Source organism: Rhinatrema bivittatum, chromosome 2, assembly GCF_901001135.1.
Source record: "Rhinatrema bivittatum chromosome 2, aRhiBiv1.1, whole genome shotgun sequence".
NCBI classification, from domain to species: domain Eukaryota; kingdom Metazoa; phylum Chordata; class Amphibia; order Gymnophiona; family Rhinatrematidae; genus Rhinatrema; species Rhinatrema bivittatum.
Window position 1 is genome coordinate 463433029 of NC_042616.1, and position 26826 is coordinate 463459854.

General features: G+C 44.6%; 1 protein-coding gene across 3 annotated transcripts in view; it reads right to left on the reverse strand.

The window, feature by feature from the left end:
• RNF152 (ring finger protein 152) overlaps nt 1-26826 on the reverse strand; it is a 130554-nt gene that overhangs the window by 51373 nt on the left and 52355 nt on the right. For 2 of the 3 annotated variants that reach the window (XM_029590480.1, XM_029590483.1), the window contains one exon: nt 14541-14641. The exons of the other annotated variant lie outside the window; for it this stretch is intronic. The gene's annotated coding sequence lies outside the window, so the exon portion shown is untranslated. The remainder of the gene's footprint in view (nt 1-14540; nt 14642-26826) is intronic. 3 annotated transcript variants of the gene reach the window in all.

The following is a 26826-nucleotide window of genomic DNA, read 5'->3' on the forward strand; positions in this document are numbered from 1 at the left end:
CTATAACATGCGTGCTGGCGCATGCATGTTATTAAATGCCGAATCGGCATGCGCAAGGGGGTGAAACATAAGCAGTTACGCATGGAGAAGCATCGGGGCCTTCCCCAGTTCCCTCCCAGTCCGCTCCAATTAAGTCCGCCCCCTAGCCTGACCTCCCTTCCCCTTCCCCTAGCTTGCCCTCTCCCTATCCCTGTCCTAAATCCACCCAAATGTTTTGTGTTTCTTTTTGCTCCTGCTTCTGAGCAGGAGCAGGTTGCGCGCGCCAGCACCCTGCCGGCATGCGATACCCCATCACAGCGGCAAATGGCTGCTGTGCTGGGTGCCTCTATCCCCGCCCCCCGGACCGCCCCCTTCACTAACCCTGGGACTTACACACGTCCCGGGGTGTTTACGCGCGTAAGTGATTTAAAATCCATCCCTAACTGAATAATTTTGATAGAAGGTGGAGGATTGTTCCATATTTTAAAGTTCATGTGGGTGAGTACCTGCAAAAGCATGTTTACTGCCTGCTTTCCCCCAAGAATGCTTATTAACAGGAGGCGTCATCTCCTGAGTAACATCTCAGTTAGCAAGGTCTTAAATAAGAATGCCATTAGGAACCCTTAAAGGCTGGCAGGTGGGAAATCTAGGAGGGATTGGTCGTCTCCTTTGATGGCCTTGCTACTCTGGCTGCCCGGTTGCTGAAAGGGTGAGCATTAAGCTATTAGCAAACAGACTTCTACTGCATTGATTGAATGTTCCACAGTATTTCTCATCATGGCATTTGCTGTGACAAGTACTTTGAGCATCTCAGGTGGCAAGCCTGAGATTTTTATGTAGATGGAAATCTAGATCTAGTAGTTCAAAACATGCCGTTATAGCAGCAGCCCCTTTGGCCTGGAATACTCTACCAGTAAAAAAAAAAAAAAAAGAAAGGAATTCACCTATACGAAATGTCATAAATTACTTAAGGCCCATTTGTTTCCTTTCCAGGTCTCAGGGGAGAAGGTGGGTTCATTTGATTTAGAGTTGGCTTTTGATGCTGTGGAGAGTTTGGGATTAGGACCTGGGGAGGTAGGGGGTGCAGTGGCAGTTGGCAAAGTGCTACTTTCTTAGTAGGGATGATTAAGTTATTTTGTTTGTATATGTCATTTTGTATTGTTGGTAATTGGTTTTATGTTGAATTGGTTTTATGTTAAATATGTAAACCACTTTTATTGTAGATTTTACTGGTTGTACAGTATATACATTTTTTAAATAAATAAAGTGTGAACACTATGGGAACGAGTATTGCTTCCTCAAAGCATTAAAAGTCCAATACTTTTCACCCACCAGTCTTGAATATTTCAGGTTTGTAGTAGTTGTTTGGAATAATAACAATAATTAATAATTCATACTTACGTGTTTTAAGTTTTAGGAGCAATCTGGTAAAAATTTGCCCAAATTTTCCTGTTTTTTTGAGGTGAATCAAAGTCACCATACTCAGAATTTTTTATTTTCCATAGGAATACAGAGGTCCATATTCAAAAGCATTTAGCTGCTCACTCAGAATTTAGCTGACTTAATGAATATTTGGGCACATATCTGGCTAAATTTTAAGTTCCTACAAAGTTAGGGGGCTAGAATTTAGCCAGGTAAGTTAGGGGCATTCATGGAATGTAATTGAGAGGAGTTCAGTTAGGTGACTAAGCATGGTCAGGCCGAAGAACTGTCCTAAAGTTAGGCAGCTATAGTTAACCGGCTAACTTTAAGATAGCCACCTATATTCAATACTGTGGCTAACTTTGCTATCTGTGAGGAATGAAAACGAGGAGATGCCGAAAGTCCTCAAAAATATTTATTAAGAAACAATTGATCCGTGAATGCCCGACTCTAGGCCTGAGTTTTGCCCAATGAAGGGCTGCTTCAGGGGCTCATTTAAAATGACATCAATAACGAGAGTAGCAGGTTTTTCACTATCTTGTTGGTGTACTCATTCCATAGTGGTTCATAAACGGGCTCTTAGGCTCACAAAAGTGTGCACGCTTAAGGTTCTTTATTTCAGAGTGGCTCCAAAGCACATAACAATGTAATATGCGTGCATCAACAGCAGGAAGTCAATATCAGCCCGACTGTAGGAACGCTGTAAATGCAATTCGATTAGATTCGGAGTATACACCATGGGGCGGATTTTCAGAGCCCTGCTCGCGTAAATCCGCCCAAAACCGGGCGGATTTACGCGAGCAGGGCCCTGCGCGCCGGTGAGCCTATTTTACATAGGCTCACCGGCGCGCGCAGAACCACGGGACTCGCGTAAGTCCCGGGGTTTTCGGAGTGGGCGTGTCGGGAGGCGTGTCGGGGGGCGGGGCCGGAGCGTGCGGCGTTGCGGGAGCGTGTCGGCAGCGTTTTGGGGGTGGCTACGGGGGTGTGGCTACGGCCCGGGGCGGTCCGGGGGCGTGGCCGCGCCCTCCGTACCTGCCCCCAGGTCGCGGCCCGGCGCGCAGGAGTCCCGCTCGCGCGCGGGGATTTACGCCTCCCTCTGGGAGGCGTAAATCCCCCGACAAAGGTAGGATGGGGGTTTAGACAGGGCCGGGCGGGTGGGTTAGGTAGGGGAAGGGAGGGGAAGGTGAGGGGAGGGCAAAGGAAAGTTCCCTTCTAGGCCGCTCCGATTTCGGAGCGGCCTAGGAGGGAACGGGGGTAGGCTGCGCGGCTCGGCGCGCGCAGGCTATACGAAATCGATAGCCTTGCGCGCGCCGATCCAGGATTTTAGCCGATACGCGCGACTACGCGCGTATCTACTAAAATCCAGCGTACTTTTGTTTGCGCCTGGAACGCAAACAAAAGTAGGCTATTCGCGCTCGTCTGAAAATCTACCCCTAAGTGATGAAATCTTACTTGAGGCTCAGTTTTGATCTCTGTAATAAGGCAAGGAGGGCTCACTATGGCACAAAAATAAGTATAATCAATGAACAAGACTCAAACCAATGGTACAAGCGTGGCTTAATCCATAGGACTCCATGAGGCTTTTTCTCTGTTTCCACATAAGGAAGAAAAGCCACCTTCTTACTCCTGCTTTCTCTTACTTAGTCAATATTCCAACTCTCAAAGCAGGAGTCAAGACATCTCACGAACAGTAAATCCTTATGTGTACTCTTCTGCTATCTGACCTCTGACTGAAGAAACGAGAGCTATTTTTCTAAGCAAATAAGCCACACACAGGCCCAAACAAAAATGGACTCCAACTGCCAATATCACAATCGTGATAGCAACAAGCGTTACACAAATGGCTAGTATCACATCTATGGTGGATTGTCAGAACACAGGAAGAATTCCTAATGTTATGATTTTGAAAAAGTCTCAGCTAATAAATGCATAATCTCTCTTCTTCCCTTTGATTTCTCTTCAAGCTGTGAGGCACTGTTCTGACAGAGGAAAAAATGGCATAATATTGCAAGGGTGACTGTATGCATACTGCGCTGATTGTTGGCACCAACGTTTGCTTGTCCCACTCTGATTCATTCTCAGTACTAATAAATTGTTTAAGCAGCTAAAGAGTAGCCTTAAAAGGAATGATTTTGTTAAAACAGGTTCTATACAACGGCATCTCACAATATAGTCTGAAGCGCCTCCAGCTCTTACAAAATACTGCTGTGAGAGTTTTGGTGGATGCAAAAGCAACTGATCATATAAAGCCTATTCCACATCAACTTTACTGGCTCCCAGCAGAGAACACGATAAAATGTATCACTCTCTGCTTTGTCTTCAAATGCTTGAATAGACAGGCCCCTGAATACCTCTCTCAGCTTCCCTCCCTTTACATAACCTCAAGGGAACTCTGATCCACTGAAATGGCTTTTCTTTCCTCTCCTTTGCTGACTTTGCTGACTATTGCCTGCAGGAGACTTATTACACACCAAAAATGTGGAACAAAGTGCTACTAACCCTCTGGAGCCAGGCTACCTTAAGTTCAGGGAAAAAGCTAAGGCACCAGGCCTTCCCCTAATATCCATGTCTTCGGCCCAACTTCATGAACACCTGATGAGGGACTGTTATACACAACAGAGACACGATTGGGTCTTAAAACTATTCACAAAGGGGTTTTCCTATACTGGATCCCATTGCTTCATTAATTGCAAATTCTGATTTGACTGTGAGCTGCTCTACTGCCTCTGTTCATATAAATATATTGTAATCCACCTTGAGACCAACTTTGAGAAAAGGCGGAATAGACAATGTCAGACTTGCCGAGAAAAGGGAGTGGGCTTTTTCTATTGCTGCCCCAACTCTCTGGAACTCTCTACTGCAAGAGTAGCAGCTGACTGAGTGAGATACAACTTTTAAAAGAATGGCTAAAACATTCTTTTTCCAACTGGCATTTCTGTAGGCCAGCCTTCATGAGTTGGTTTGCGATTTTTGGCTATCACACTATGAAAATATGTGCTTTGAAATCTGTATTATAGCTATTTATCAGGAAGAGGGAGTTTGCTCTACTCATTTCTTTTTGTTAGTTCTAATATTGGTTATGTATGTTATTTTTATACTCCGCCTAGGGTCTTTGGGCTAGGCAGCATATAAATAAATAAATGAATAAAGGTAACTTATTCCACATCAAATCTCCCGCAACGGATAGTAATTTGTCTTGTGATTCTGCCAACTTGATTACTCAATGATTTGGGATATCAAGAAGGCATAACCCCTTCTGACCTAAGTTTTCTCACAGGTTGATGGATCTTTAATAATGCATTGATGCAAACAGGAGCATCATGATGTAAGGCACAGTGGATTGGCACCAAAGTTTTATATTAAATTCTAAATTCAGTAGGTAGCCAATGCAATGATTTCAAGATAGGTAAAATATGATTAAATTTAGAAGCTCTCATTAATAACCTTGAAACTGAATTCAGAATCATCTTTGGTGATCACAGTATATATATATTCTGGTACACCAAGAAGCAAAAAATAGCAACAATCACTAAAACTTGCAATACATTTTGAAAATGTGAGAAATGTAAATAAGGTTTTAATGGGTGTAACTTCCAATAAGAATTTTTTACTAAAGATTTAATGTAGGATTTAAAGAAGAGATCAGTTTCATAAATCACTCCAAGGTTCCTTACTTCTTTATTTTGCTTACATATGTGTTGAGTAAACAAATATTTTTTCTTATTCGTTTTAAATTTACAACTTAGTAACTTCATTGAATATCCACTAGTTTTTGTATTTTTTGAAAGAGTAAACAACGAATTCACATTTACTTGTTCCACTACTCTCATTATTTTATAGACCTCTATCATATCTCCTCTCAGCCATCTCTTCTCCAAGCTGAAGAGGCCTAACCTCTGTGGCCTTTCCTCATAGGGGAATTGTTCCATCCCCTTTACCATTTTGGTTGCCCTTCTCTGTACCTTTTCTAATTCTTCTATAACATTTTTGAGATGCGGTGACCAGAACTTCACATAATACTCAAGATGAGGACGCACCATGGAACATTACAGAGTCACTATGATATTCTATGCTTTATTCTCCATTCCTTTCCTACTAATCCCTAGCATTCTATTTGCTTTCTTGACTCTACTGCACACTGAGCAGAAGATTTCCATGTGTTATCAACGATAATGTCTACATCCGTTTCTTGAATGATGACCCAAGTGCATCACTTTGCACATGTCCACATTAAATTTCATTTTCCAATTTGCATGCCCAGTCTCCCAGTTTTGCTACCCCTCACTCCCTACATGATGCTTGACTACTTTGAGTTTATCTGCTAAGATTATGCCAAATTCCCTCTCCTGTGTGGTGATTAACAATGCTTCACCTCCAATATGTTCTACTCACCTGAGTTTCTGATTCAAAACACACAACTCTCCTTTTTTCATATTGCATGACCATTGAGAATGCTCTTTTGCCTGGAAAATGTCACAGATTTGTGATTAGACTGACAATATGTCCAAGTGCAGGAAGAGGAGAAGTCAGCCCTTAAAAAGTGCAGATGTCTCTCAGCTGGGCACACAAAGTATGCACTATGCATGCTGCAACATGCAGTACAAGGATTTCCCCAGGGGATGAATCCATAAATGTAAGATTTGATCAAAGCAGTAAGAGCTTTTTAAAAAAAAATGCTTTGTACACCACTTTTACTCAGCTCTTGCTTTATGTTGCTGGTTGTGCTTTGATGGGTCACATGCACATAAGAACATAAGATATGCCATACTGGGTCATACCAAGGGTCCATCAAGCCCAGTATCCTGTTTCCAACAGTGGGCAAACCAAGTTACATGTACCCAAACATTAGATAGATCACAAGCTACTATTGCTTATTAATTACTGCAATAGCAGTTTATGGATTTATCCTCTAGGAACTTATCCAAATCTTTTTAAAACCCTGTTACATTAACTGCTGAAACTACATCCCCTGGCAATGAATTCCAGAGTTTAACTATGAGCGGAGTGAAAAAGAAATGTCTTCAATTTGTTTTAAATGCTAACTTCATGGAGCGCTTGCTGGTCCTTCTATTATCTAAGGGAGTAAATAACCGATTTTCATTAACTTGTTCAAGTCCTTTCATGATTTTGTAGACTTCTATAATATTCCCCTCTCAGTCGTCTCTTCTCCAAACTGAATAGCCCTAACTTTTTTAGCCTTTCCTCATAGGGCAGGCTTTAAGATCAATGATGATGTTTTCCAGGATGTGTACTGGGTCCTACAGCCCAGATATCCTCTGTTCTGCCTCGGTGAGGCTCTCCTTAACACTGGCTATATGAGTCCCGATCCCTTAAATCTGTTCAGACAATTTATTAAGTCTCTCCTCCAGTGCTGTAACAATCGTGGCTGCTAGTTCAGAAGAGGAAGGTTCCGCAGCCGTCGCCGTGTTATCAAAAAGTCAGCCAGCAGCATCGGCTTCCTCTATGTCAGCCATTTTGAACTCTCCCGGCCTTTGCTTTTCCATGTAAAAATCTCCCTCATTCCAACTCATGACCCAGGGTTCATAACCCTGATGATGCCTTAATATAGAAAGAGAGATAAACTGCCCTTTCCTTTCCCAGGAGCCTTGGAAGCTATATCCCCTTGCCTACCTCGCCAGCTCCCTCGTCAACAACTCCTCAATGGATTCCAGGAGTCCTCCTTTTAAAACCTTTTGACTCTGACCCACCATATAGAGGATGGACTCCACTGTAGATAACCACATGACTCTGAACCTCTCTTTGCTTGAAAGTTCCTCTCTTTCTAACCAGGAGGTCCAGACAGCCCTTCATTACTATTGCTTTTTACTGTGACATAGTAAACGATGGCAGATAAAGACCCAAATGCTCCATGCAGTCTGCCCACCAAAATGTTTAGGATTGTAACTGCTGCTCCATGCAGAATACCTCATGACTACTATTTAGGGTTGTAATTACTGCTCCATGCAGATTACCCTTATACAGAAATGTAATATTTATTTATTTGTTTGTTTGGTTGGTTGGTTATTTGGGTTTTTATATACCGTCATTCCAAAATAAGATCACAACTGTATACAAGATCAGTTTTCAGTTACTAGGTCAACAATCCCATTCTGTTTCAATGTTCATAATCTAGGTCAATATAACAGAAAATACATTTTCTAGGTCATAATTATATCTAGTCTAGTTCATCTCAACAGCAAATGTGTATTCTGAGTCGATACTTCAATATCGGGGAGAAGGTAATTAAGGTGATTTCCATTTCATTATCCTTCATGTTTAACTTGGTATATATTTAACAATGCTCAGCCCTTATTGCTCTAATATTACCACAGCTTTCCCTGTTTCTTCATGTCCTTTCTCTAGCCACTAAAGATCCTTTGTGTTTATCCCATTCCCTTTTGAACTCCATTACCATTCTCGCCTTCACCATCTCATCTGGGAGGAAATTCCATGCATCCACCACCCTTTCCGTGAAGAAATATTTCTTAACATTGTTTCTAACTCTACCCCTTTGACATTTCATATCATGACTTCTGGACCTTCCTTTCCAACAAAAAAGGTTTGATTCATGTGTATCATTATACCTTTAAGGTCATATCTCCCCTCTATCTTATTTCCTTCAGAGTGTACATATTTAGGTCCTCCAGTCTCATCTAATAAGAATTTTGGTGCAGACACCATACAGTTTTGGTTGCCTTTCTCTGAACTGCTTCTATCCCATCTCCTTTTAGATGAGGTCTCCAGAACTGAACACAGTACTCCAGGTGAGGCCTCACCAAAGACCTGTACAGAGGCATTATTACTTCCTTTATCCTGCTGGTTATGCATCTCTCTATCGTCCCTCTGGCCTTAGCCTCCACTTTGTCACATTGCTTCACTATGTTCAGATTATCAGATACTACTACTCCTAGGTCTCTCTCTCCTGGTCCATCTTAATACCCCCCCCCCCCCCCACACACACACACACACAAATCATGTACAGCTCCTATTCTCCTCCTGGTCCCACCGTCACTTTAGCTCTGTGGTGTCCTTGTATGGTCCCTTCATTACCATTCCTTTTTTGTGTACTAATTATATGGCTGTGCTTTAGCAGGAATTTGGTGATGGACAACCTTTGTGGCAGGCGGGGTGAGTGGGAAGGAGATGATGGGAGGAATGTCCTGACTGCTTATCTTAAAATATGACTGACTGGTAAGAAACTGCAGAAAAGAAAACTGACTCGCACATTTCTCTTGCACTTTCAGTTATCTTTTCTTTGCCGTTAAAGTTCCAGAATTACAAAAAAAAATTGAGTTCAATGGCTCATCAGACTAGAGAAAACAGCATTGAGAATTTTACTTCTTCTCTCAGATTTGCATTTCATTTGCGAGATAAAATAAGCTTCCTTAATGTTTGCTGAGCCTCACTTGACATTTGAAATCTCCGTAAATCAGGGTACTGGCTCTGTCAACTTTTATGAGAAAAAGGGGGTAGTGCTGCCATGGTATACTCAAACTGTAAATGAGAGGTTACATGTCTGATGTAGAACCTCAGAAGAGGAGATTTTTGAATCAAGAGGCCTGGTTGTGGTTAAAAAGATCAGGGACATAGCCATAATTGATTTTTTTTTTGGGGGGGGAGGGGGGCCAAGATTAACATGGGTGGGCACTGTGCTAGACCTATAAGCCACTTCCATCTCCTACCCCATCCAATGTGGCTCTTCACAGCAGTCTACAAAACCCTTTAATTTCTGGCAACACTTAATCTCCTGACTTTCATGCTCTCCTTGCCCTGGTTGTCTCTCCCTCTGTGGTTATAGCAGCTACATCTATGTTCTCCTGCCCTAGCTTGATAGTACCCTGGTAGAGGGTCCATCAAGCTAGGGCAAGGGAACTTTGTAGAAATCTCATCTTTGGGTGGCTTTCCTCACCCCAAATCATGTCAAATCTTTTATATAAAGTTGCTAAAGAGCATTCCTGAACTTTTAAGATATTGTGAGGAGGGGGGATAATAACCTGCCTAAAGTAAACAGAAAGACTTTGATGGCCTCTGACATTTACAGGCTATCCCAAGGGAGGTTCAAGTTAGCCTTTCTAAGGGACGGTGATTATTTTCTGGAGATGATTCCAAAGTCTCCGGACCCTCTAACTACAGCAGCTTTAAGGGCTGCCTCAGATGTGAGGTAGGGGCCTGAGCTAAATGTGAGGGAGCACAGGCCCCTGTCACCCACTCACACCTACGCCCCCTGGAAAAGATTCACACATTTCAAATGAAGCAAGTGGGAAGTTGGTAGAAAATCAAATGTTTTTTGTGCAAAATTTTCTTTTCCTTTCTTTGTTGTTCTAGATTTAGATTCAGATAATATTATTAGCATAACAATTTTACTTGCCACCTATGTAATACACATAGGGGTACATTTTAAAAACGTACACCCGCACGTAATTTTGTTCGCGCGACCGGCACAAACAAGAGTACGCCAGATTTTAATAGATATGCATGTAGCCTTGAATATCTTTTAAAATCTGGGATCGGCACGCGCAAGGCTGCGCAAAATCGGCAGCCTGCGCACGCCAAGCCGCGCAGCCTGCCTCCGTTCCCTCCGATGCCGCTCTGAATCGGATCAACCTCGGAGGGAACTTTCCTTCCACCCCCCGCACCTTCCCCCCCTTCCCCTACCTAACCCACCCCCCCCAGCTCTATCTAAACCCCCCCTACCTTTGTTTGAAAAGTTACGCCTGCCCAAGGAAGGCATAACTTGCGCACGCCAGCCAGCCGCCGGCACACAATTCCTCGGCCCTGGAGCAGTTTCAGAAGCCTCGGCCACGCCCCTGATATGCCCCCGGGCCGGAACCATGCTCGCAGCCCCGCCCCCGGATGACGCTCCGCCACGACACACCCCCGACACGCACCCCCCAGGAAAGCCCCGGGACTTACGCACATTCAGGGGCTTGCACGTGCCGCCGAGCCTATTCAACATAGGCTCGGCGCGTGCAGGGGGAGCTTGGGGCAGGTTTTCGGGGGGTACGCGCATATCTTTCGCGCATACCCCTTTGAAAATCTGCCCCATAATGATTAAAATAACAGGGTAAGAGAAGAAGGGGAGAAATTACAGATTGCTAATAAGTCAAGTAAGGTTACAGGTTACCGAAAGTACATCATCAGGAGCAGGTCTCAGGTCTTGGTGCTGGTCCATATTGTCCCTGGTCAGGTTTTATTTCTGGTCCGGTGGCAGGATACCACATATTTTGTGCTATAGCTGTTCTTTCTCCTCTTTCCCCCATAATTATACAGAGTTTTTCTTGCTCATTCTTTTGTGGAATGTCTTGGATTTTCTCTGTCAGCTTTGGGAAACGGGCACCTCTGATCTCATTGTATTTTACACAACACAGGAAAAAATGCAATTCTATTTCTATTTCTCCAGAGTTGCACTGCATATAGTGTCTGTCTTGGAGTTTACAATTTTTGTCTGCAGCTTTCTATTTCTAGATTGTAATCACTTATACTGTATTTGGTAAGGGACTGTTTTTTGTTTTGTTTTTTCTGCATTTGTGACTAAGGTGATACATTATTCTTACCATGTATTTTCTGTGTAGTGTTGTATAGTAGTCCAACTTCTTCTGTTTTCTAATTTGCTCCTCCCAATAGGAGATGTATCAGTATTCTAGGACACATGGCAATATTTGAATTGCTGGTTTGTTTGTTTTTTATGCCGTGTTGTACCTGTTTAAGTATCAGGTGTTAATGCTGGATTGGTATGGCAAGTTTCCTAACTAGCAGGGTCATTCATCAAAATGCATTATGGCATTAACGCCCATGATAACACCATAACACATGCGAAATTTATCACAATGTGTGGCACGAATGCAATTTTTTCAAATTTATTCAAAGGGGTGGGATTGGGGAGGGATTTGGTTGGGATTAATGAAAATGAGGGGCATTACTGCACTGTGTGATAGCATAATGCATGCTTTTAACACCAGAAATAACTACACCTTTTTTCCTGGTGTTAAGCTGTGTGATATACCTAAAATGGCTGAAATGTAATTTGTGATAAATATCGCAAATTCTGTTTTGGGCATTTTTGGAGAGAGGGGAGAGGGCGTAGAGTCGAGTAGAGTTAGAGAGCCTCTGGGGTGGCACACATAGTAGTCAACTATTTATAATGCTATAGGAGGGCCAGCTAATAACTCAAGGTGAGGAATTGGTGGTGGTCTAGGATTTGGGGGCCAGTTTTAAATGTAAAGTGAGACATATGAACAGCACAGCAGACCTCAGTGAAGATATGACGTGATTTGGAGTGAGGAAAGTCACACAAAGATGAGATTTCTACAATGTTCTCTCGCCCTAGCTTGATGGACTCTCTACCAAGTACTATCAAGCTAGGGTAAGAGAACACTGAAGTAATCTCATCTTAGTTTGACTTTCCTTACTCCAAACCATGTCAAATCTTCAGTGAGGTCTACTGTGCAGTTCGTACATCTCACTCTGCATGTAAAACTGGCCCCAAACCCTTTGACCATCAAAACCTCGAGTTACTAGCTTTCCCACCTATAGTGATATAAATAGTTGACTAATATAAAAGCCTTATAAAGAGTCTCTCTCTCTCTCTCATGAAAACTTGAATGCATGTTGCAATAAACTACCTATGCAAAGCATGTGGTAACTCTAAAATTGTCATAGCCTCACCCTTTTTCCTTATCCATGCAAAAATTATAGCATTTTGATGATGCAAGGGGTAGGTGCGCTCACTCAGAATTGCCTTCTGACAATAAAATTAAACAGAAATGATATCAGGAGAAAGTCAGTTTGGAAGATGAATATTCATAACTATAAGGGATGGGATGGAAGGAGCTAGAGAATACTTGTTTGAACAAATAGGTTTTTAATGGGGACCCGAAGAGACAAAATGTTAGCACATCCTGTGACTTGATGGGGAGTTTGTTCCATAGAAAAATAAAAGGGGAACTATAAGTGAGATCAATACAAGATGGAACGGAGTCAAGAAACAAGCCATTTGATATTCAGAAGATACTGTTGTTTTACAGATCCATACATGAGTTGTATTCTTCTATCACAGCTCTACATTTTACTTGCCACAAACACAGATTAAGAGTTTCACTGCTGCACCCCAGGAGAAACCAAAAAAATGGCTCTCTCAGAGATCTAGCTTTGTATGCAGGCATCATTAAAACAAGAACATCCCCCAAGTACACAATCTAATTTAAAAACTAAATGTCTGATCAGTGCATTCTTTACTGATTGAAGACAATGAGTGATTGTAGTACAATCAGCTAGATTTAGTACTTTAAGAGAGTCATTTGGTTACAGATGAGAACTGTGCAGTTTTAAATGGCTTGTAAAAAAGTGTGTGTGTATTTATTTATATATAATGGGCTAGATTTTAAAATCCCTGCGCGCCGGTGCGCCTATTTTGCATAGGCCGCCGGCGCGCGCAAAGCCCCGGGACAAGCGTAAGTCCCGGGGCTTTGTAAAAGGGGCGGGAGGGGGCATGTCCGGGGGGCATGTCAGCAGTCCGGGGGCATGTCCTGGGGGTGTGTCCGGGGTCAGAGGGTGTTCCGGGGCGGGTCCGGGGGTGTGGCAATGGTTCGGGGGTGGGCCGGGAGGGCGGTCCCGAGTACCCCGGCACTGCGGCCTGTGCCAGGGGATGCCGAGGCGGCACGCGCAAGTTACGCCTGCTTGAAGCAGGCGTAACTTGCACAACAAAAGGTAGGGGGGGATTTAGGTAGGGCTGGGGGGTGGGGTAGATAGGGGAAGGGAGGGGAAGGTGGGGGGGACGCGTAAGGAAAGTTCCCTCCAAGGCTGCTCCGATTTTGGAGTGGCCTCGGAGGGAATGGAGGCAGGCTGCGCGGCTCGGCGCGCGCAGGCTGCCGATTTTGCGCAGCCTTGCGCGCGCCGACCCCGGATTTTGTAAGATATGCGCAGCTACGCGCGTATCTTATAAAATCCGGCGTACTTATTTAAGATCTACCTCAGCGTGTTTAGTGCAGAGGTTGGTGTCTGTCATGGGATGAGCATGCATGCCAGCCACAGAGGAGCATAGGTGAGGCTCAGAAAGTACTTACATACAAGCCTATGCTCCACTTCCAGAGTCTGAGGCTCCACAATGTGCGTGGGTCGGGTCCAGTAGAAGGAAGGAGGGCACTGGGTTCTGGTTGAGCAGGGAAAGGAGGAGGGATGAGATTGCTGGAGTTGAGTGGGGCAGGGGGTTTCAACTGCTGGAGTCAAGCAGGCAAGGGAAGGAGGGATGAGACTGCTGGGATCAAACAAGGGACGAAGTATGCAAGTGCTGGGGTCAGATTGCATGGGCGAGGGAAGAAAGGATGGGACTTCTGGGATTAGACAGGGGAAGAGGAAGGAGGAATGAAACCACTGGGTTCAAGCAGAGGGAGAAGGGATGAGAGTGCTGGCATTGGGTAGAGGAAGGGGAAGGAGGGATGAGTGCCAGGATCAAGCAGGGGAAGGAGGAATGAGAGTGCTGGGACTGGTCAGAGGAAAGGGAGGAAGGACGAGAATGCTGGGGTTCAGTGTGTGGTACTGAAGAGGAGGGATGAGAGTGCCGGACTCACAGATGGGGGAAGGGGAAGAAAAAATAAGACTCTGGCTTTGGCTTGAACACAGCGCTCATCCCCCCCCCCCCTTCCCTTCTCGCCCATCCCCAATCAAACACTGTCAACTTCTCCCCCTACATCCCTCACCAGATCCAGTGCAATCATCTCCCTCATTCCCCTCATCCCGAACCCAGCCCTTGCGAAACCTCCTCCTTCCCATGGTTAACCCCAGCAGCCCCATCCTTCCGGAGTTGAGCAGGTTTGGGGGGGAGGAGAAATGGGACTGCTGGGGTCGATCAGGGGGAAGAGGAAGGAGGAGAGTACTGGGTTCAGAGTCAGGCGCACAAGAGAGATTATCGTGCTGGTTTGGGGGGGGATTTGACAGCTTGGATTGAGAAGGGTGAGGATGGAAGAGGGAAGGACGACAGTGCTGCGTTCAAGCCAGAGCTGAATCTGGGGAGGGAGGCTTGGCCATTCACAGAACGGAGGTGGTGGAACCAGGCTGGGGAGGAGGGGAATGAATAGCAACCTCCAGAGAATTTTACCAGATATCAGTTAGTGTATACACTATATACAAAAGTCAATCCCTACCTGGAAATGGACCCAAAGAGGATAGCCAGAGAAAAGAATCAAATCGGAGCTAATTCACAGTACCTCCTGGCCCACAGCAGCAAATCTGATTTCATTCTATCCTAAAAAATATAATAATAATAATTGTTCTTTAATTGGTGCAGAGGTAATCCTATTCTGTTTTTCTATTTCACAGAATTTTGTTAAAAGTGCAGCTTTTACGAAATAATGTGATTTCCTGAGAAAATGGCATTATAACACAGTATGCCAAACTAAACTGTAAAACTTTGTTTCTTTTTGCTAGCAGTTGTGAATGGAAGGTAAAGACAACACAGCCAGGGAGGCTGAAGCTCCTCCGTAACTGCCATCCAGCCAGTCCAGGTGTTTGAATGAAAGGTCAATTCACTAGAGGACAGCAGTATGCATTGGTTTGCTAGGTGTGCTGTCTGAAGACTAAGCTCACAGCCCCTGGCCCCTCTACTTCAACAACTGCCACCTGTGAGGCCTTCAGAAGCTGCGGTGTAAGCCTTTATAAATAAAAATAAAAACACTGTATACTTCATTTAGGTTATCTTACAATGCTTAGCATCTGCAGGTTCAATGAGTCTAGAATTCATGCGCGATACCAAACACAACTCTCCCAAAAAAAAAAGAAACAACAACAACAGATGATTTAGCTATGCAGCACTTTCAGTCTCAGATGTTAATGCCTAAATTCATCTAGTTCCATCTCATTCTCTTTAGTCAGCTTAAGAGCTCACAAAATCCATCCCTTTTAACACTGCAGGCTGTCAATAGCGTACTACTTTATGAAACAACAATCATTTTATTTGGCTTGTTAATTCCAGAGGTAGGCCCCACTCCAATTTCTGTGTGACTATAGTGTGCTTTGGCCCTTTTCAGTCTTCATTGGTTCCAAAAGCTGGAAGAGGTGAACAGTGACTTTGTCCAGCACATCTAAGGTCCACTCCCTGTTGGTCTGCTCCCTGGTAGGAAGCCAATCAGCATACTACTATCTGTGTAGATCTTTAGCCAATCCCAGGAATAGATAAAACAAATTTGAAAGGATTCTCATCCAATCAGGAGAGGAGTATGACCATGTTTAATAGGGATGTGCATTCCTTTTAGACGAAACAGACAATGGCAATAAAACTGTCTATTTTGTCTTTTCGGGAACACCCCGAAATAAAACAAAATAAAAGACGAAATTTCAGAAAAATTTGTATTTTGTGTTAGTGCGTGCTAATGGGACTTAATGCTTACTAAGTCCAAAATTAGGGAAACACGAAAAAAACACCTCTAAACCATTTAAAAAAATAAAGCACAAAAAAACCTGAAATGAAAACGACAGAAAAAAAAAATAAAAATCGGTGCACATCCCTATTGTTTAAGCCCAAGGAAGGAAGCAGACAGAGAGCTAGGGAGAGAGCTGCAGAGAAATAGAAGAGATGTATACAGCTCCTGTCCAAGCAGCTGGGGAACTGTAGACAGGACACAATATATCTTGCAACCCTAAAAGTCTAAAATAAACCGCTGAAATTACACCACTGATGGATTTCCTTTGCCAGTGTGAAGTGGAAACCAGAGTGTTGAGCAGCAGATTTAAGGGCACGTTGCCCTACAAGAGAGTTGAGCTACCTGCCCCTGGTTAATCTTTTGAACAAGGAGTTTCTGGAATGCAAGTTTCCTAAGTATGGGAAAGCATGAGTTGCAAGTTTCCCCACTGAAGCCTGCTTTTTAGCTGGCCTAAGCAAGCATGTCCCGATAGACGAACTAGGCAGTCGCCTAGGGCACCAGCCATTAGGGGGTGGCAAAGAGCTTCCATGTGGGGCCGTGAGTAGGGCCTATCCCACTCACGGCCGAGAAGAGTAGTGGCGCCTCTGTTTGTGTGTGCATGTGTGACTGAGAGGGATTGTGTGTGTTCGAGAGAGCAATGGTCTTGGTGAGAGAGAGGGAGGGAGCCTGTGTAAGGATGCGTGTGTATATGAGACAAAGAACCTAAGTGTGTGTAGGAGAGGGGACCTATCTGAGTGAATGAGGTCAGGGCCAGAGTCTGTACGGGGGGGGGGGGGGGGGGGGGGGGGGAGTGGGGACGGGCGCAAGGCAGCAGGTTGGCCTAGGGCGCCTAAGACCCTTACACCGGCCCTGAGAAATTACCTCCAACAGTGTGGTACTGACTGCTTAAAAGTGCTGCTACATACATTTTGTCCCCGCTATCTTCCATCTGCTTCAGTCCCCCATGCCTCCTGGTACGTAGGGATGTGAATCGTTTTTTGACAATTTAAAACAATCGTCAGATAAATTTTAAATCGTCAAAAATCGTTAGAGCCACGATACAATAACAATTCCCCCGATTTATCGTCAAAAATCGTAAATCGGGGGAGGGGGGAGGGCGGGAAAACCGGCACACCAAAACAACCCTAAAACCCACCCCGACCCTTTAAAATAAATCCCCCACCCTCCCAAACCCCCCCAAAATGTTTTAAATTACCTGGGGTCCAGTGGGGGGGGGTCCCAGCTCGATCTCCCGCTCTCTGGCCACGGCTGCGTTAATAGAAATGGCGCCGGTGGCCCTTTGCCCTTATCATATGACAGGGCAAAGGTAGCGCCGGCGCCATTTTGGTTCCTGTGACCCGACGTCACGAGTGCAGGAGATCGCTCCCGGACCCCCGCTGGACCCCCAGGGACTTTTGGCCAGCTTGGGGGGCCTCCTGACCCCCACAAGACTTGCCAAAAGTCCAGCGGGGGTCCGGGAGCGACCTTCTGCACTCGGGCCGTATTGCCAATATTCAAAATGGCACCGGCGCTACCTTTGCCCTGTCATATGATAAGGGCAAAGGGCCACCGGCGTCATTTCTCTTAACGCAGCCGTGGCCAGAGAGCGGGAGATCGCGCTGGGACCCCCCCCCCCCCCCCCCCCCCTGGACCACAGGTAATTTAAAACATTTTGGGGGGGTTCGGGAGGGTGGAGGATTTATTTTAAAGGGTCGGGGTGGGTTTTAGGGTTGTTTTGGTGTGCCGGTTTTCCCGCCCTCCCCCCTCCCCCGATAAAACGATTTTTTAACCTAAAAAACGAAGACGATCAGATTCCCCCCCCCCTCAGCCAAAATCGATCGTTAAGACGATCGATCTCACGATTCACATCCCTACATCACCTCGAGGTCCATATTCAGAGAGCCAGTGAGCAGGAAAGTTATGCAGGTAAAGTTACCCAGATAACTTTACTCAGATATCTGGCAGAATACAGCTAGTTCTACGTTCCGCTGAACATAGCCAGATAACTTGGACTTATCTGGATAACTTTAGGACTGCTCACCAGCATGACAAGACTTACCTGGATAATGCTGAAAATCGGTATTATCCAACTAAATTATTTGGGTACGTTAGCCCTTCCCCAGAATGCCTCCAATTTACCTGGGTAAATTTTATCCAGCTAAAAACTTCTCCAGATAAGTCTGAGGCTGTCACCGACAAGAGTTTTTAATCTTGTGGTTTGTCCGACCAAATGTACGGCCTGATTTACTAAGGCTTTTTTTTTCCCCCATTCTGTGTTTATGGGAAACATGCTTAGTAAATGAGGCTTTTAGCCAGAAAAATCTCTTCAATATGGAACTCCTTGTAAATAAGACAGAATGTACTTTCATTTTGGGACCATGGGTTCAAGGTTCCTAGTTCAGTGCAGGCCTCGTGCAACATTCCTTTACATACGTTCCATTCGTCTTTCAAACACATTAGCTCCAGTGCATTTGCAACTCAGATAGAAAGTATTTCAGACCTATTTGAGGCAAAGATCATCAAGAGCTCTACTTCAAATCCAGCACATGAAAACTAAGCCAGAGTAGGAGCCCGATACACTTAGGCTTTTTTCCCTATGAGAAAAGACCTTAATTAATCAGGTCTTATATGGTTGAGACAAAGCACTCCCATTCTCTCCCTAGTGGGATGCGGGGTGGGGAGAGCTCGGAAATGATTTAACAACGATGTTGGCTTTGCCCTTAAGAACACTGAGCTATTTTTATTACTTTTTAAACTTTTTAGAAATACTTTTTAGAAATACTAACATAATCCACAAGCACGTCTGTTACTACCTTGGATTCATTCTTATCAAAAGTATCCAGGAGGAAGAGCCTAGTGGTTAGAGCAGCGGGCTATGAACCAGGGACACCAGAGCTGAAATCCCACTGCTGCTTCTCGTGACCTTGAGCAAGTCCTTTCACCCTGTATTACCTCAAGTACAAACTTAGGGCCCATTTACTAAGTCTGTTCTCCCATTCTGTGTCTATGGGAAAAATACTTCATCAATGACCCCCCCTAAGATTGTGAGCTCTCTGGAGACAGGGAAATACCTACTGTTCCTGAATGTAATCCACTCCAAAGTGCTGGAAGGCAGAGTATAAATTAAATAAATAAATAGAACAGGTCAATTCCCATCTTAAGTCTTCATGTCTCAATTATCACTTCTCCTCATGTAAAAAAATGAACTCTAGCAGAACCACTGGGTAAGGTATTTTGAACAAACTCCCTTTAGGCTCTCTAAATAAAAATGCAATGCTCTATTTATTAGTGAACCTAACAGAATGAGAATAAGAACCAAATTCCCAGGACTTGGAGAAAGGAGGATTTAAAACATCTATAAATGCCTACATACTAGTTTGCCTATAGTGTTTTAATCTTTTTTTTTTTTTTTTTTTTTTTTTGTGATAGGGCATCTTTAGCTGAGAGCTTCCTAAAATGGAAACAAAAATTCTGCAGAAAAACTGCAAGAAAAAGTGTGTGCAAAAAGAGCTGTGGAACTTTTGCTGATTCTTAAGTATAACCTTTAGAGATTAATGTCCCAAATGGCTCTGCAGTCTTTTTTTGTCTGCACAACTTTTGTCTTTGGAGTTTCATCCTCTCTAGAAGTTGCAGGGAATTAAAGCATTGGACAGAAGGTGCATGACTTCACAACTGTGCAAGCAAATATGCCTGTAGATTTTTTTTTTCCTTTCAACCCCTAATTTTACCTGAGCTTTCAATCTAGTCCTAAGAGTCTCAAACCACCCTAGACCTCTTTGCAAACAATGTACATTTTTTTAACCCTTCCCATATTATCCAAAAGCATAAAACTCAAATGGCTAAAACCTTGAATTTAATTTCCATCTGGTGCTAGTATGGAGAAAAAGAAAGGCTGAGCTGTTAGCCACACAGGACCATCGTGCAGAATGTAGACAGTTCAGGACTTCCTTGAAATATTTCCAATACATTTCTTCCTTGAAGCTCATCCTATCACAGCTGGGCTACCTAGATTTTTCTAAATATCATACTGGTCTGTGTTTTAGTTATTTTTCTCAGCTTCTGATCTATGTCTCTTTTTCAACTAACATATTTTACTTTTTTGCTTTCACATAATTCTAGATTTAAAAAGTAAAAAAACTTTTATCATGACCATCAAAATCTTCTTCCCTGAATCCACTCTTCAGTTGCTTATACAATGCTCATACTCTTCTAGAGATGTGCATTAATTTAAAACGAATGGGAAAAAGAAACAAACTGGGTTCAATTTTTTTCTTTTGGGAGTCCCTGAAACGAATTGAGGGGCCTTCAAATTCAGTGAATCCTATTTGTTTCATTCATTTTGAATTGAATGATTTATATGGTCTCATATAAATTAATAGAACAACAGGTGTACAGTTAGGAATTGATACAAATTATAGAACATCCAGCTAGCAGACATGGGTAGGACGGATATGTATTCAGTTCAACCTATCACTGTGCACTGGATACTGTGATGCTGATCCGGATCCGGAGATTGTGCTCTGACATTAAAGAGTTTCACAAGCAAGCCGATCAATTACACGGCAGATTTTTGGACAGAAGGTATCCCACTCGTGTCATCCAAAGAGCATATAAGAGGGCCACTTTTTCTGATAGGGAGCAATTACTGCTAGGGATGTGAATCGGGCTTCGGACGATTGAAAATATCATCGATATTTTCAAAATCGTCAGAAATCAGGGGCTCCCCCGAAACGATAGGAAAACCCCACAATATTGATCGTGGGGGTTCTCTTATCGTTTTGGGGGAGGGCAGGAAAAACGGCACACAAAAATAACCCCTAAACCCACCCTGACTCTTTAAAACTAATCCCTTTGCTTCCCCCACCCTCCAGACCCCCCCAAAAACATTTTACAGGTACCTGGTGGTCCAGTGGGGGTCCCGGGAGTGATCTCCCACTCCCGGGCCGTCAGCTGCCACTAATCAAAATGGCACGGGCCATCCAGTGCTCCTACCATGTGACAGGGGCCGGCCAATGGCACGGATACCCTGTCACATGGTAAGGGCAAAGGCCATCGGCGCCATTTTGATTAGTGGCAGCCGACGGCCCGAGAGCGGGAGATCGCTCCCGAGACCCCCACTGGACCACCAGGTACCTAGGACTCGGTGCACGCAAGGTGCACAAGTGTGCACCCCCTTGCGCATGTGGACCCCAGATTTTATAACATGCACGCGGCTGTGCGCGCATGTTATAAAATTGGGCATACATTTGTGCGTGCCGGGTTGCACGCACAAATGTACGCCCACGCGTACCTCTTAAAATCCAGCCCAAAATGCTCAAGAGAAACCATTTACTGTACTGAATGTTATAAGAGGTCAGATTAGTATAAGAGAACTCATGCAAAACCATAAAATCACAAAATACAACAGCTAGAGCTCAGCTACAGAATATGGGAGCTTTTTTCTATAAAAAACAACCTTCACAACTTATTATAAACCTCCTATCATTGTGAAACCATTTTCATGTACTAAATATGATACAATTTTAATTTGGAAAGCCCATTTCGCAAGAAAATCCAAATTCCACCCTACACCTTGGGGGTCTTTGAGCCACTCACCCTTGTTTCCATGCACAGACTTTGAACTTTGCAGTTCTCTTTGCCACTGTGCCTTGCTGTCGTACTCCAAATCTTACAGCTTGCTAGTTTGGGGGGCTGTTTTGCACTTCTCGTGTTGCTTTGGAGTCTTGACGCTACTCTTTCTGCTGTTTGGTCCCTTTAGCAGAGCCTGCCTTGGATTTTTATGCCACCTTTTCTGCTTCATTCCCCTCTATGCTGCCTTAGGATGCTGATGCTACTTTTGTTGTCAGTTTGCCATTCAAAATGCCATCAAGGGTTCATCTTATTGTTGCTGGTGCCTTCCTTTGGAATCTTGAGATGTTGTTCCATCATTTGCTTTGGTTTCTTCTTGGTATGGTAAATGGAACTCTCTCTGAAGAGAGAGCGGTTTTAAGCGGTGTACCGCAGGGATCGGTGTTGGGACCGGTCCTTTTCAATATCTTTGTGAGCGACATTGCGGAAGGGATAGAAGGTAAGGTATGTCTTTTTGCGGATGACACTAAGATCTGCAACAGAGTGGACACGCCGGAAGGAGTGGAGAGAATGAGACGGGATTTAAGGAAGATGGAAGAGTGGTCGAAGACATGGCAGCTGACATTCAATGCCAAGAAGTGCAAAGTCATGCATATGGGGAGTGGAAATCCGAATGAACTGTATTCGATGGGGGGAGAAAGGCTGATGTGCACGGAGCAGGAGAGAGACCTTGGGGTGATGGTGTCTAATGATCTGAAGTCGGCGAAACAATGTGACAAGGCGATAGCTAAAGCCAGAAGAATGCTGGGCTGCATAGAGAGAGGAATATCGAGTAAGAAAAGGGAAGTGATTATCCCCTTGTACAGGTCCTTGGTGAGACCTCACCTGGAGTATTGTGTTCAGTTTCTGGAGACCGTATCTCCGAAGAGACAGAGACAAGATGGAGGCGGTCCAGAGAAGGGTGACCAAAAAGGTGGAAGGTCTTCATCAAATGACTTATGAGGAGAGATTGAAGAATCTAAATATGTACACCCTGGAGGAAAGGAGGAGCAGAGGTGATATGATACAGACTTTCAGATACTTGAAAGGTTTTAATGATCCAATGACAACGACAAACCTTTTCCATAGGAAAAAAAATCAGCAGAACCAGGGGTCACGATTTGAAGCTCCAGGGAGGAAGATTCAGAACCAATGTCAGGAAGTATTTCTTCACGGAGAGGGTGGAGGATGCCTGGAATGCCCTTCCGAAGGAAGTGGTGAAGACCAGAACTGTGAAGGACTTCAAAGGGGCGTGGGATAAACACTGTGGATCCATAAAATCAAGAGGCCGTCAATAAAGAGTGGGTGGCTCGCCAGAATGACGGCTACTGCCTGGAGATAATACCCTTATTCAATAAACATACACATGGTTACTGTGACTCCAACATCACTCTAAGCTACAACAGCAAGAGGAAATGTGGAAAAAAGGATTCACACTCACAAAGTGGGGAGTAGCTGGCTTGTTACGGCGGTTACTACCCCAAACCAAATAAGCCTGATACTTCACTTTCAATACATATCCAGCATAGCTCTCTGCTTCAACGGCAGGGGAGAAGAAAAACTGATACTTCACGCATAGCTCTCTGCTTCAACGGCAGGGGAGAAGAAAAACTGATACTTCACGCATATCCAGCATAGCTCTCTGCTTCAACGGCAGGGGAGAAGAAAAAAGGATTCGCACTCACAAAGCGGGGAGTAGCTGGCTTGTTACGGCGGTTACTACCCCAAACCAAATAAGCCTGATACTTCACTTTCAATGCATATCCTGCTTCAACCGCAGGGGAGAAGAAAAACTGATACTTCACGCATATCCAGCATAGCTCTCTACTTCAACGGCAGGGGAGAAGAAAAACTGATACTACACGCATATCCAGCATAGCTCCCTGCTTTCAACGGCAGGGGAGAAGAAAAACAACCAATAAGGGCTGAATAACACAGTCTGGGTAAAACAAATAAACATGGGTTGTAGCTTGCTTATTGCGGCGGTTACTACCCCTACTACCCCTAACTAATCAAGCTTGATATTTCACTTGGTTGCAGCTCCATCACTGCTCTCTACATTAATGGTGGGGGTGGAAGGGAAATAGAACCAAAGAGCTAAGAGAAACAGATAAGTATGAGAAAAAAATGTGAAGCTTGCTGGGCAGACTGGATGGGCCGTTTGGTCTTCTTCTGCCGTCATTTCTATGTTTCTATGTTTCTATGTTTCTATGGTTTGTGTTATTCTGGCCTGGGATGTTTTGTTCCCAGAAAAAAACTTTTTACAATGGTCAAAAAAATACACAGGTTTCACTACTATGGCACAACACCTGTTCTCTACTACATCTTTTTCTCCGGCCCCTAGACAATGTCAGCTTGGTTCTCCCACCCTGATTGATGGTTGATTACACTGGGGTGATTTGTTCAAAAAAGCATCCATTAAGAGGAAGAAAGACTGGCACAATTCAAAAGATCCTCAAAAGAAACCATTCACTGTACTGAATGCCATAAGAGGTTAGAATAGTACAAGAGAACTGAGGCAGAACCACAGAACCAGGAATTGGCGTATTTGCGCCTTTGAACCTTGCTTCCATGCCCAGACCTTGAACCCTGCAATTCTCTTTGTCACTGTGCCTTGTTTTTGTACCCTAGACCTTACACCTTGCCAGTGTGGGGAACTGCTTTGCACCTCTCATGTTGTTTTGGAGTCTTAAAGTCATTCTTTGTGCTGCCTGGCCCCTTTATCAGAGCCTGCCTTGTTTTTTTTCTGACACCTTTTCTGCTTTATTCCCCCCTCCATGCTGCCTGAGGATGCTGGTGCCACTTCTGGTGCCAGTTTGCCACTCGAGATCCCATCAAGGTTTCATGTCACTGTTTGCTGGTGCCCTCTTTGGAGCCTTGAGGTGTTCATCCCACATTTGCTGCAATCTTTTTTTTGCTCTTCTCACAATGATTTGGAGAACTCCTGCAACGCTGGTACCCCTTTGCCCTTTTATGGAGTCTTAAGCTATGCATGCCACTTTTTGTGCCACTATCCAGTACCCACAGTCTTTCTAGGTACAATGGAGTTCATTTCCCCTTCTGATGATTTTTTCTCATGATTTCTAAGACAATTAATTAGACAATCCCAATTCTGGAGCCCAATATACACTGCAATGCTTCCCCCATTGACATTAATGGCAAATGAAAATCAAATTAAATAGAAATACAATTTTTTTTTTCATTTTAAAACTAAAGAAATGAATTGGGGTCCCCACGAAATGAATTTTGAAACAAAACAATTTGTTTTCCTCCTGCACATCTCTATACTCTACATATCTCAGTGCGAGGCCTGCATGATTTTTCAACAAGGACCAGAAACAGAGGCATTGTTAGATAGGGATGTGCCGGAGAAAAAGATTGCTTTGCTTTTTCATTTCAGGGTGTATTTTTTTAAAATGTGGTTTCAATTGATTTAATGGTTATTTTGGTTTGGTTTGTTTGCTGAACCGATACAAACATTACTGTAAGTTTTAAAAAAATCCAAAAGAAAACAATAAAAACCATGGTGCTCCCCATCCCCTCTGGACAGCACGTACTCCTTCTGCTCAGGTTTCCTAAGAAGAAAGGGGCAGAAGCAATGCCCAGCTGCTCCTGTCTCCCTGGTTCTTGGTTCAAAACTGATGCCAGCTGGTCCCAAGGCTGGCACCATATCGTCAGATGGCTGTACTGCATACACTATCTTCACTTTCATCTCACAGCCTTCCATCTCCCTGTCTCTTCATCCCCTCGTTTTCTTTCATTCTTAAGCACTTGCTTGCCTTTCCCACGCTTCTATGAATCTCAACTTCATCTAAGCCCTCTACCTTCTATCTCTCCCTTTCTGTGAATCACATTCCTCCATCTTCCCATTTCAGTCCCTCCCTTCCTTCCTTAATGCTTCCCCTTCTCAGATCCTCTTCATCTCCCTCCCCCTGTAGTTCCCCCAGAGCCTCATTCATCATCCTCTAATGTTCCCTCCAACCTCAGTTATGCTCTTCCAGTGATGCCCTGTGCTTCCTCTCCCCCTAGCTTCAATAAGCATCCTCCAGAGCTTTCCCTCAGCAGAAAACAGCTTAGGGTATGCCACAGGGCCACTGAAGCAGTAAATGCATGCATACTCACTGCCCCAGTGGTGATCCTGCCATTGCCTCCTCCTCTACTTACAGCACCTGTGCTAACTTTCATAAGCTAGCACTGAGAATAGAGGTGATGGAAAGATTGCTGTTGCACCCGTCGGTCGCAGATGGCTGCGACCTCTCATGTTCACCTCTTTTTTCGCTGCACCATCAAATCTGGGACAAGTGGCGGTCTCCGCCAGGTCACCGCCAGGTCACCGCCAACCTCCCTGGCATTCCCGGGGCAGCATGGGCACTGCCAACCACCATCTTGCTTCTGGAGTCACATTGGTGCTCGTGCGCATAGGCCAGCTATGTACAAGTCATGGCAGGAACCTCAGGGGTATCCCCTCTGAATGATGTAGTCTTGCTACCTGTACTTAAGCAGATCGGCCCTATGCACTGACGAGTTAGCAAGGAGTTTCTCGTTGCTGAATCCACTTCACTTGGACTTCCGGTTCCAGTTCCTGGATTGTTGTGTGAACGCTGTGAGTATCCGCTCCTTGGAGGCTCTTCGCGTTCCCAGGCTATCCGCTCCTCAGATGCCTTCCTGCCTTTGAACCCCTGTTTGTTCTATTTCTCAGGACTTCCCTTGGAACCACGTCTCGTGAGTACTTTCTTCGCACTTCAACTCTACCAAGCCTTGCTGGGATCCCCTGTGGTGTACCCCGTGCCTTGGGCCACTACCACATCCTCCTCGGCAGGATTCACTTCTCCATACCCTGCGCTGCAGATTTCTGTCTCAACTTCTTCAGGAACCTTCTGAACTTCCGTACCTCTTACTACCTCAGCATCACCATCATTGTGCAGTCATCCTCGGCATACCCCGTGCTGCAGGGCACTACCGGATCTGCACACCTGAGGTATTGCTTCACTACTGAGAAGGCTGCCTGGCATATCCTGCTCCGCAGGTCACTACCGGATATCTACATCTGAGGTATCTCGCTCAAGAACTGTATCTCAACCGCAGTCCCCGCTCCACAGGTTCTGCTCAAGAACTGTCCTTTAACTGCAGTTCCCCACTCCACGGGTTCTGCTCTTTCTCCTGTATAATAAAGTCTCTCTTACAGCTGTGTCCTAAGCCTCTGAGACTGTGCCTACCAACGATGAGGCCGACAGGGCTCCTCCCTGTGGGCAGAGTCGTCTCTCACCTCGGCCCAGGGTTCACATCCATACCAAAACATAACAATTGCTAGGGGGACAATGGCATGCATGCACATACTTCTTCAACACTCCTACTACATACACTGTTGGCCTCATGCCACTGTTGCCTGCTCTAGGTTTCTGACTGCATTGTTGGAGCCCTGCAT